General features: G+C 42.4%; 1 pseudogene; it reads left to right on the plus strand.

The window, feature by feature from the left end:
- The window catches only part of LOC115858770 (thymidylate synthase pseudogene), a 195061-nt pseudogene extending 186277 nt beyond the window's left edge, over window positions 1-8784 (plus strand).
- The last annotated feature ends 2467 nt before the right edge of the window (window positions 8785-11251 follow it).

Genomic DNA, 11251 nt, shown 5'->3' on the forward strand with positions numbered 1-11251 from the left:
ACATTTTGGTACATGACTCTTTTTGAATTATGGTTTTCTCAGGGTATATGCCCAGGAGTGGGATTGCTGGGTCGTATGGTAGTTCTATTTTTAGTTCTTTAAGGAACCTCCATACTGTTCCCCATAGTGGCTGTATCAATTAACATTCCCACCGACACTGCAAGAGGGTTCCCTTTTCTCCACACCCTCTCCAGCATTTATTGTTTGTAGATTTTTTGATGATGGCCATTCTGACCGGTGTGAGGTGATGTCTCATTATAGTTTTGATTTGCATTTCTCTAATGATTAATGATGTTGAGCATTCTTTCATGTGTTTGTTGGCAATATGTATATCTTCTTTGGAGAAATGTCTGTTTAGACCTTCTGCCCATTTTTGGATTGGGTTGTTTGATTTTTGATATTGAGCTCCATGAGCTGTTTGTATATTTTGGAGATAAATCCTTTGTCAGTTGCTTCATTTGTAAATATTTTCTCCCATTCTGAAGGTTGTCTTTTCATCTTGTTTATGGATTACTTTGCTGTGCAAAAGCTTTTAAGTTTCAATAGGTCCCATTTGTTTAGTTTTGTTTTTATTTCCATTTCTCTAGGAGGTGGGTCAAAAAGGATCTTGCTGTGATTTATGTCATAGAGTGTTCTGCCTATGTTTCCCACTAAGAGTTTGATAGTGTCTGGCCTTACATTTAGGTCTCTAATCCATTTTGAGTTTATTTTTCTGTATGGTGTTAGGGAGTGATCTAATCTCATTCTCTTACATGTAGCTGTCCAGTTTTCCCAGCACCACTTATTGAACAGGCTGTCTTTTCCCCATTGTATATTCTTGCCTCCTTTATCAAAAATAAGGTGACCATATGTGCGTGGGTTTATCTCTGGGCTTTCTATCCTGTTCCATTGATCTATATTTCTGTTTTTGTGCCAGTACCATACTGTCTTGATTACTGTAGCTTTGTAGTATAGTCTGAAGTCAGGGAGCCAGATTCCTCCAGCTCCATTTTTCGTTCTCAAGATTGCTTTGACTATTCGGGGTCTTTTGTATTTCCATACAAACTGTGAGACTGTTTGTTCTAGTTCTGTGAAAAATGCCAGTGGGAGTTTGATAGGGATTGCATTGAATCTGTAGATTGCTTTGGGTAGTATAGTCATTTTCACAATGTTGATTCTTCCAATCCAAGATAATTGTATATCTCTCCATCTATTTGTATCATCTTTAATTTCTTTCATCAGTGTCTTATAATTTTCCGCATACAGGTCTTTTATCTCCTTAGGTAGGTTTATTCCTAGGTATTTTATTCTTTTTGTTGCAGTGGTAAATGGGAGTGTTTCCTTAATTCCACTTTCAGATTTTTCATCATTAGTGTATAGGAATGCAAGAGATTTCTGTACATTAATATTGTATCCTGCTACTTTACCAAATCCATTGATTAGCTCTAGTAGTTTTCTGGTAGCATCTTAGGGTTCTCTATGTATAGTATCATGTCATCTGCAAACAAAGACAGCTTTGCTTCTTCTTTTCCAATTTGGATTCCTTTTATTTCTTTTTCTTCGCTGACTGCTGTGGTTAAAACTTCTAAAACTATGTTGAATAATAGTGGTGAGAGTGGGCAACCTTGTCTTGTTCCTGATCTTAGAGGAAATGGTTTCAGTTTTTCACCATTGAGGACGATGTTAGCTGTGGGTTTGTCATATATGTCCTTTATTCTGTTGAGGTAAGTTCCCTCTCTGCCTACTTTCTGGAGGGTTTTTATCATAAATGGGTGTTGAATTTTGCCAAAGCTTTTCCTGCATCTATTGACGTGATCATATGGTTTTTATTCTTGTATCACATTGATTGATTTGCGTATATTGAAGAACGCTTGCATTTCTGGGATAAACCCCACTTCATCATGGTGTACGATCCTTTTAATGTTGCTGTTGGATTCTGTTTGTTAGTATTTTGTTGAGGATTTTTGCATGTATGTTCATCAGTGATATTGGCCTGTAGTTTTCTTTCTTTGTGACATCTTTTTCTGGTTTTGGTATCAGGGTGATGGTGGCCTTGTAGAATGAGTTGGGGAGTGCTCCACCCTCTGTTATATTTTGGAAGAGTTTGAGAAGGATAGGTATTAGCTCGTCTCTAAATGTTTGATAGAATTCGCCTGTGAAGCCATCTGGTCTTGGGCTTTTGTTTTTTGGAAGATTTTTAATCACAGTTTCAATTTCAGTGCTTGTGATTGGTCTGTTCATATTTTCTATTTCTTCCTGGTTCAGTCTCAGAAGGTTGTGCATTTCTAAGAATTTGTCCATTTCTTCCAGGTTGTCCATTTTATTGGCATATAGTTGCTTGTAGTAATCTCTCATGATCCTTTGTATTTCTGCAGTGTCAGTTGTTACTTCTCCTTTTTCATTTCTAATTCTATTGCTTTGTCTTCTCCCCTTTTTTCTTGATGAGTCTGGCTAATGGTTTATGAATTTTGTTTATCTTCTCAAAGAATCAGCTTTTAGTTTTATTGATCTTTGCTATTTTTCCTCCATTTCTTTTTCCCTTATTACTAATCTGATCTTTATGATTTCTTTCCTTCTGCTAACTTTGGGGGTTTTTTGTTCTTCTTTTTCTAATTGCTTTAGGTGTAAGGTTAGGTTTTTTATTTGAGATGTTCTTTGTTTCTTAAGGTAGGATTGCATTGCTATAAACTTCCCTCTTAGAATTGCTTTTGCTGCATCCCATAGGTTTTGGGTCATCGTGTTTTCATTGTCATTTGTTTCTAGGTATTTTTTGATTTCCTCTTTGATTTCTTCAGTGATCTTTTGGTTATTAAGTAGTGTATTGTTTAGCCTCCATGTGTTGTATTTTTTACAGATATTTTCCTATAATTGATATCTAGTTTCATAGCATTGTGGTCAGAAAACATGCTGGATACGATTTCAATTTTCTTAAAATTACCAAGGCTTGATTTGTGACCCAAGATACGATCTATCCTGGAGAATGATCCATGAGCACTTCAGCAGAAAGTGCATTCTGTTGTTTTTGGATGGAATGTCCTATAAATATCAATTAAGTCCATCTTGTTTAATGTATCATTTAAAGCTTGTGTTTCCTTATTTATTTTCATTTTGGATGATCTGTCCATTGGTGAAAGTGGGGTGTTAAAGTCCCCTACTGTAATCGTGTTACTGTCAAGTTCCCCTTTTTTGGCTGTTAGTATTTGCCTTATGTATTGAGGTGCTCCTATGTTGGATGCATAAATATTTACAATTGTTATATCTTCTTCTTGGATTGATCCCTTGACCATTATGTAGTGTCCCTCTTTGTCTCTTGTAATAGTCTTTGTTTTAAAGTCTATTTTGTCTGATATGAGAACTGCTACTCCAGCTTTCTGTTGATTTCCATTTGCATGGAATATCTTTTTCCATCCCCTCACTTTCAGTCTGTATGTGTCCCAGGTCTGAAGTGGGTCTCCTGTAGACAGCATATATACAGGCCTTGTTTTTGTATCCATTCAGCCAGTCTATGTCTTTTGGTGGGAGAATTTAATCCATTTACATTTAAGGTAATTATCGATATGTGTGTTCCTGTTACCATTTTCTTAATTGTTTGGGGTTTGTTTTTGTAGGTCTTTTCCTTCTCTTGTGTTTCCTACCTAGAGAAGTTCCTCTAGCATTTGTTGTAAAGCTGGTATGGTGCTTCTGAATTCTCTTAACTTTTGCTTGTCTGTAAAGGCTTTAATTTCTCCATCAAATCTGAATGAGATCCTTGCTGGGTAGAGTAATCTTGGTTGTAGGTTTTTCCCTTTCATCACTTTAATTATGTTCTGCCACTCCTTTCTGGCTTGCAGAGTTTCTGTTGTTAACCTTATGGGGATTCCCTTGTATGCTATTTGTTGTTTTTCCCTTGCTGCTTTTAATATTTTTTCTTTGTATCTAATTTTTGATAACTTGATTAATATGTGTCTTGGAGTGTTTCTCCTTGGATTTATCCTGTATGGGATTCTCTGTGCTTCCTGGACTTGATTAACTATTTCCTTTCCCATATTATGGAAGTTTTCAACTATAATCTCTTCAAATATTTTCTCAGTCCCTTTCTTTTTCTCTTCTTCTTCTGGAACCCCTATAATTCGAATGTTGGTGCGTTTAATGTTGTCCCAGAGGTCTCTGAGACTGTCCTCAATTCTTTTCATTCTTTTTTCTTTATTCTGCTCTGCAGTAGTTATTGCCACTATTTTATCTTCCAGGTCACTTATCCGTTCTTCTGCCTCAGTTATTCTGCTATTGATCCCATCTAGAGAACATTTAATTTCATTTATTGTGTGTTCATCATTGCTTGTTTGCTCTTGAGTTCTTCTAGGTCCTTGTTATATGTTTCTTGTATTTTCTCCATTATATTTCCAAGATTTTGGATCATCTTTACTATCATTTTTCTGAATTCTCTTTCAGGTAGACTGCCTATTTCCTCTTCATTTGTTAGGTCTGCTTGATTTTTACCTTGCTCCTTCATCTACTGTGTTCTTCTCTGTCTTCTCATTTTGCTTAACTTACTGTGTTTGGGGTCTCCTTTTTGCAGACTGCAGGTTTGTAGTTCCCATTGTTTTTGGTGTCTGCCCCCATTGGCTAAGGTTGGTTCAGTGGGTTGTGTAGGCTTCCTGGTGGAGGGGACTAGTGCCTGTGTTCTGGTGGATGAGGCTGGATCTTGTCTTTCTGGTGGGCAGTTCCTCATCTGGTCGTGTGTTTTGGGGTGTCTGTGACCTTATTATGATATTAGGCAGCCTCTCTGCTAATGGGTGGGGTTGTGTTCCTGTCTTGCTAGTTGTTTGGCATGGGGTGTCCAGCACTGGAGCTTGCTGGCCGTTGAGTTGAGGTGGGTCTTGGCATTGAGATGGAGATCTCTGGTAGATTTTCGGAGTTTGACAATACGTGGAGCTAGGAGGTTACTTGTGGACCAGTGTCCTGAACTCAGCTCTCCCACCTCAGAGGCACAGGCCTGACGCCCGGCCGGAGCACCAAGACCCTGTCATCCATACGGGAAAAGAGAAATATATATATATGTCATTGCTCCCAAAGTCCACCACCTCAGTTTGGGATGATTCGTTGTCTTTTCATGTATTCCACAGATGCAGGGCACATCAAGTTGATTCTGGAGATTTAATCCGCTGCTCCTGAGCTGGGAGAGATTTCCCTTTCTCTTCTTTGTTCTCACAGCTCCCGGGGTTCAGCTTTGGATTTGGCCCCGCCTCTGCGTGCAGGTCCCGGGAGGGCGTCTGTTCCTGCTCAGACAGGACGGGGTTAAAAGACCAGCTGATTCGGGGTCTCTGGCTCACTCAGGCCGGGTGCAGGGAGGGATACGGAGGGCGGGGCGATCCTGCGGCGGCAGAGGCCATCATGACGTTGCACCAGCCTGAGGCGCACCGTGCGTTCTCCCGGGGAAGCTGTCCCTGGATCACGGGACCCTGGCTGTGGTGGGCTGCACAGGCTCCCGAGAGGGGCGGTTTGGAGAGTGACCTGTGCTCACACACGGGCTTCTTGGTGGCGGCAGCAGCGGCCTTAGCGTCTCACGCCCGTCTCTTGGGTCCGCACTGATAGCAGCAGCTCGCGCCCATCTCTGGAGCTCCTTTAAGCGGCGCTCTTAATCCCCTCTCCTCGCGCACCAGGAAACAAAGAGGCAAGAAAAGGTCTCTTGCCTCTTCGGCAGCTCCAGACCTTTTCCCGGACTCCCTCCCGGCTAGCTGTGGTGCACTAACCCCTTCAGGCTGTGTTCATGCAGCCAACCCCAGTCCTCTGCCTGGGATCCAACCGAAGCCCAAGCCGCAGCTCCCAGCCCCGCCCGCCCCGGCGGGTGAGCAGACAAGCCTCTCGGGCTGGTGAGTGCCGGTCGGCACCGATCCTCTGGGCGGAATCTCTCCGCTTTGCGCTACGCACCCCTGTGGCTGCGCTCTCCTACGTGGCTCCAAAGCTTCCCCCCCGTCACCCCCACCCCCGTCTCCGCCCGCGAAGGGGCTTCCTAGTGTGTGGAAACTTTTCCTCCTTCACAGCTCCCTCCCACTGGTGCACGTCCCGTCCCTATTCTTTTGTCTCTCTTTTCTTTTTTCTTTTGCCCTACCCAGGTACGTGGGGGAGTTTCTTGCCTTTTGGGAGGTCTGAAGTCTTCTGCCAGCGTTCAGTAGGTGTTCTGCAGGGGTTGTTCCACATGTAGTTGTATTTCTAATGTATTTGTGGGGAGGAAGGCGATCTCCACGTCTTACTCTTCCGCCATCTTGAAGCTCCTCTCCCACGTGACTTTATTATTCCGAAGATTTTCAGGACACTGGAGGGCTGCACTGGTGGCGCAGTGGTTGAGAATCCGCCTCCCGATGCAGGCAGCACGGGTTCATGCCCCGGCCCGGGAAAAGCCCACATGCCACGAAGCAGCTGGGCCCGTGAGCCATGGCCGCTGAGCCTTCGCGTCCAGAGCCTGAGCTCCGCAACAGGAGAGGCCACAGCAGTGAGAGGCCCGCATACCGCAAAGAAAAAAAGACATTTGAAAGCCCCTTAAACTCTCTTATTCTGCTCAGCCCCTGCCCAGTCCAGCCAAGATGGCAGACAGTTTCCCGAACGGTTATGTCAAGGATTGAAATGAGGGGGGATTATCTCTTTCTACTGAGACTAGTGTATCCATCCTATGGAAGACGATAAATAGAAAGGGATAACCTATGTTTTAATCGAGGGTGCTGTTTCCATAGTAGAAATATGCATGAAATTTCCCCAAATCTTATTTCATATGCCATCATTTCTCAACACTGATTTCTGTTCATAAATCAGCTTCACTGGGAAATGTCCATTTAGGATAGTGTATTTAGGCATTCCAAGTAGCCCAAAGAGAAGCCGTTTACACATTCTGCTGTAGCCCCAAGTAAGGTCAGTTCCACTGAGGCATATTGTAAAATTAAAAAAACATTTAAAAGGCGTTGAAAAAAGTTCATCATCAGAGGAGATCATATGTACGTTCACAGAGGAGATGTAGATGTTACACTGAGATTTGTCCATTTGTCAAGGAAAATAACTCAGGGCCAGAAGGAAGAAATTCCTATCTGCTAAGGCCGACCAAAGTAAGGGGAAGCAGCCCAGCCTACCTCTGCCAACAATGCTTTGCCCACAGAAATTAAAAACTCTGGGTGGAATACTGAAAACATCTTTTTTTAAGGCGTTTATGGGCTCACCAAGAAAATTAAGAATCCTCAAAACCCAAAAATCAAGAGAAAGTGGAAACACAGAGAAGTAGAGCCCCAAAGTTGACATTTACTCTGAGGGCATTTGCCCAACTCCAGAGTCCCTGAACTTCATTTCCTGACATTAAATATCATAAGGGTCAGTCTAAAGTCGGATGTCCTATAGGAGATCCCCTCCCTCCATAAAGTGGAACCACAAAAAGCCACACTCACAATGTCAGGGTGAACAAGAAATCAGCCAGCCACAGCCAAAGGAGGCCGCAAATAAAATTGCCTGCCCAGCCCTAAATGCTGTCACTAGATAGAGGGGGGGAAAATCTCCCTCGAGAATTCTTAACACAAGCTGATTCTTTCGAAAGTTTGTAGCCCAAACACATAATACCTTGGATTGAGAAACCTTAAATAAATACTTCAGGATAAAACTGTCCCACATTGGTAATGCCCCAGACATTTGGCAGAAACAACTGAAAATCCTAAAAGAACCCACCTTCAACGTAGGCCTCAAAAATTCCCATGGGTAAAAATTATGAAGAGAGTCAAAAATCCCTAACCACAGGAAGATTTTAACTCACCGTAAAAGAGTCAACAGAAGCAGCAAGTGACATGAACTAACCTATAAACTTCCAGATACTGGAAGAAACCTACAAGTATGTTTACTATGTTTAAGAAATAAAAGGGGGGGGGGGCTTCCCTGGTGGCGCAGTGGTTGAGAGTCCGCCTGCCGATGCAGGGGACGCGGGTTCGTGCCCCGGTCCGGGAAGATCCCACATGCCGCAGAGCGGCTGGGCCCGTGAGCCATGGCCACTGAGCCTGCGCGCCCAGAGCCTGTGCTCCGCAACGGGAGAGGCCACAGCAGTGAGAGGCCCGCGTACCGTAAAAAAAAAAAAAAAGAAAGAAAGAAAGAAAGAAAAGGGGAGATTGAAACTGTGACTAAGAATAAAAAGACTTTAGTGGTCACAGGAAGAGCCGGGGTCTCCTGAGTGAAAATCTGGGATGCCTACGGGTCCCGAGACTTCTTGGACAGCCTGGTACTCTCCATCAGAGAAGAAGGGAATTTAGGCCTAGTTTATAGCTTTCAGTGGAGGCCTTTGGTGGCCGAATACAAAGATGTGGATTTAATTTTATTCAGGTCAAGGAGTAGACCAACTGCAAAAGGTGATTGACACAATCAAAACCAACCCTGAAGACAGAAGAATCATTCTACGTGCTTGGAATCGAAAGATCTTCCTCTCATACCCCACCACCCTGCCCCTGTGCCATGCCCTTTGCCACTTCTACGTGATGAACCATGACTGTCCTGCAGCTGTACCAGAAGTCAGGAGACAGGGGCCTGAGTGTGTCCTTCAACGTCGCCAGCTATGCCCTGCTCACCTACATGATCGCACACGTCACAGGCCTGAAGCCAGGTGACTCTGTACACACTTTGGGAGATGCACATATTTACCTTGATCACATGGAGCTGCTGAAAATGCAGCTTCAGGGAGAATCAAGGCCTTTCCCAAAGCTCAAAATCCTTGGAAAAGTTGAGAAAATCGATGACTTCAAGGCTGAAAACTTTCAGATTGAAGGCTACAGTCCCCATCCCACTATTAAAATGGAAATGGCTACTTAGAGTGCTATTTTGTTTTTATTGAGGTATGGTTGATTTGCAGTGTTTGAGGTGTACAGCAGGGTGATTTGGTTGTGTATATTTTTTCAGATTCTTTTCCATTGAAGGTTGTTGCAGGATGTTGAATATGGTTCCCTATGCTGTGCAGTGAACCCTTGTTGTTAATCTATGTTGCATACAGTGGTTTGTATCTGTTGGTCCCAAATTCCTAATTTATCCTTCCCCCACCTTTCTCCTTTGGTAACCATAAATTTGTTTTCTATGTCTGTGAGTCTATTTCTGGTTTGTTTGTTTTTATTTATTTTTGGCTGTGTTGGGTCTGTTGCTGCACGTGGGCTTTCTCTAGTTGCGATGAGCAGGAACTACTCTTCGTTGCGGTGCGTGGGCTTCTCATTGCAGTGGCTTCTCTTGTTGTGGAGCACAGGCTCTAGGCACACAGCCTCAGTAGTTGTGGCTCTCGAGCTCTAGAGAGTAGTTGTGGTGCACAGGCTTAGTTGCTCCACGGCATGTGGAATCTTCATGGACCAGGGCTCGACCGCATGTCCCCTGCATTGGCAGGTAGATTCTTAACCACTGCGCCACCAGGGAAGTCCCCTCTGTTTTGTAAATAAGTTCAGTTGTATCATTTTTTTAGATTCCACATATAAGTGATATCATATAGTACTTGTCTTTCTCTTTCTGACTTACTTCACTTTGTGTGATAATCTCTAGTTGCATCCATGTTGCTGCAAATGGCATTATTTCATTCTTTTTATAGCTGAGTAATATTCCATTATATATATACCACACCTTCTTTACCTATTCATCTGTCAATGGACATTTAGGTTGCTTCCATGTCTTGGCCATTGTAAATAGTGCTGATATGAAAATGGAGTGGTATCTTTTTGAATTAGAGTTTTCATCTTTTTCAGATATACACCCAGGAGTGGGATTGCTGGATCATATGGTAACTCTATTCTTAGATTTTTTAAGGAACTTCCATACTGTTCTCCCTACTGGCTGCACCAATTTGCATTCCCACCAACAATGTAGGAGGATTGCCTTTTCTCCACACCCTCTCCAGCATTTATTCTTGTAGACTTTTTGATGACAGCTCTTCTGACTGGTGTGAGGTAGTACCTCACTGTAGTTTTAATTTGCGTTTCTCTAGTAATTAGCAAAGTTGAGCATCTTTTCATGTGCCTGTTGGCCATCTGTATGTCTTCTTTGGAGAAGTGTCTATTTGGGCCTTCTGGCCATTTTTTGATTGGGTTTTTTGTTTTTTAGAGTGCTTTTTTTTTAACATCTTTATTGGAGTATAACTGCTTTACAACGTTGTGTTAGCTTCTGCTGTATAACAAAGTGAATCAGCTATATGTATACATATATCCCCATATCCCCTCCCTCTTGTGTCTCCCTCCCACCTTTCCTATCCCACCCCTCTAGGTGGTCACAAAGCACCGAGCTGATCTCCCTGTGCAATGCAGCTGCTTCCAACTAGCTATCTATTTTACATTTGGTAGTGTGTATATGTCAATGCTATTTTAGAGTGCTTTTAAAGGAGTTGTTTGAAGGATATTTACACCCAGGTAAAAGTTTACTTTGCTCTAAAGGAAGGAGGAACTAGGTCAAAACCTGTTGGTCACCTATCAATTGTTATTGATTAACCTTTAAGGATGTTGCCACTGGCACATAGAACTGTGCTGGTTCTCTTAGTAATAAAAGGCCTTGAGTTTGGTTAATTCACTGAGGATGTATGAAAATATCGAGATTGTGAATAAAGTCAGGAAAGAGAAAATTTATATATCTTAACAAAAACATGTACATGCATTTCAATACCATACTCAAACTTCCCAATTCATAATGTTTTCATGATGATGGTCAGTGACTTTCAAGAGTTATATATAACTATTCCCCCAGATTTGAGCAAGCCAAATAACACCATCAGTCACGATAATGCCTAGTGTGGTTATGAACATTTCAAGTTATATCTTTTGGGCTTCCCTGGTGGAGCAGTGGTTGAGAGTCCGCCCGCCGATGCAGGGGACACGGGTTTGTTCTCCGGTACGGAAAGATCCCACATGCCACGGAGCGGCTGGGCCCGTGAGCCATGGCCGCTGAGCCTGCGCATCCGGAGCCTGTGCTCCGCAACGGGAGAGGCCACAACAGTGAGAGGCCCGCGTACCGCAAAAAAAAAAAAAAAAAAGAGGTTAAAGTTATATTTGTTTTATATCTTGCTATAATAAAAGTGTTTTGCCTTCAAAAAAAAAGGGAGGAAAAAGACTTTACAAAAAATTTTAATAGAATCCTTAGAAATTAAAAATATCATAATTAAAATTTAAAACTCAGTGAACAAGTTTACTATATGACTAGACCCACTGAAAAGAGAATTCATGAAATGGACTATAATGCTGAAGAAATTAGTGAGAATGTAGAACAGAGAGACAAAGAAATTGAAAATAGGAAACAGTTGTTAAAAAAACAAAAGAGG

Source organism: Globicephala melas, chromosome 10 (genome assembly GCF_963455315.2).
Source record: "Globicephala melas chromosome 10, mGloMel1.2, whole genome shotgun sequence".
In the NCBI taxonomy this organism is placed as follows: Eukaryota; Metazoa; Chordata; class Mammalia; order Artiodactyla; family Delphinidae; genus Globicephala; species Globicephala melas.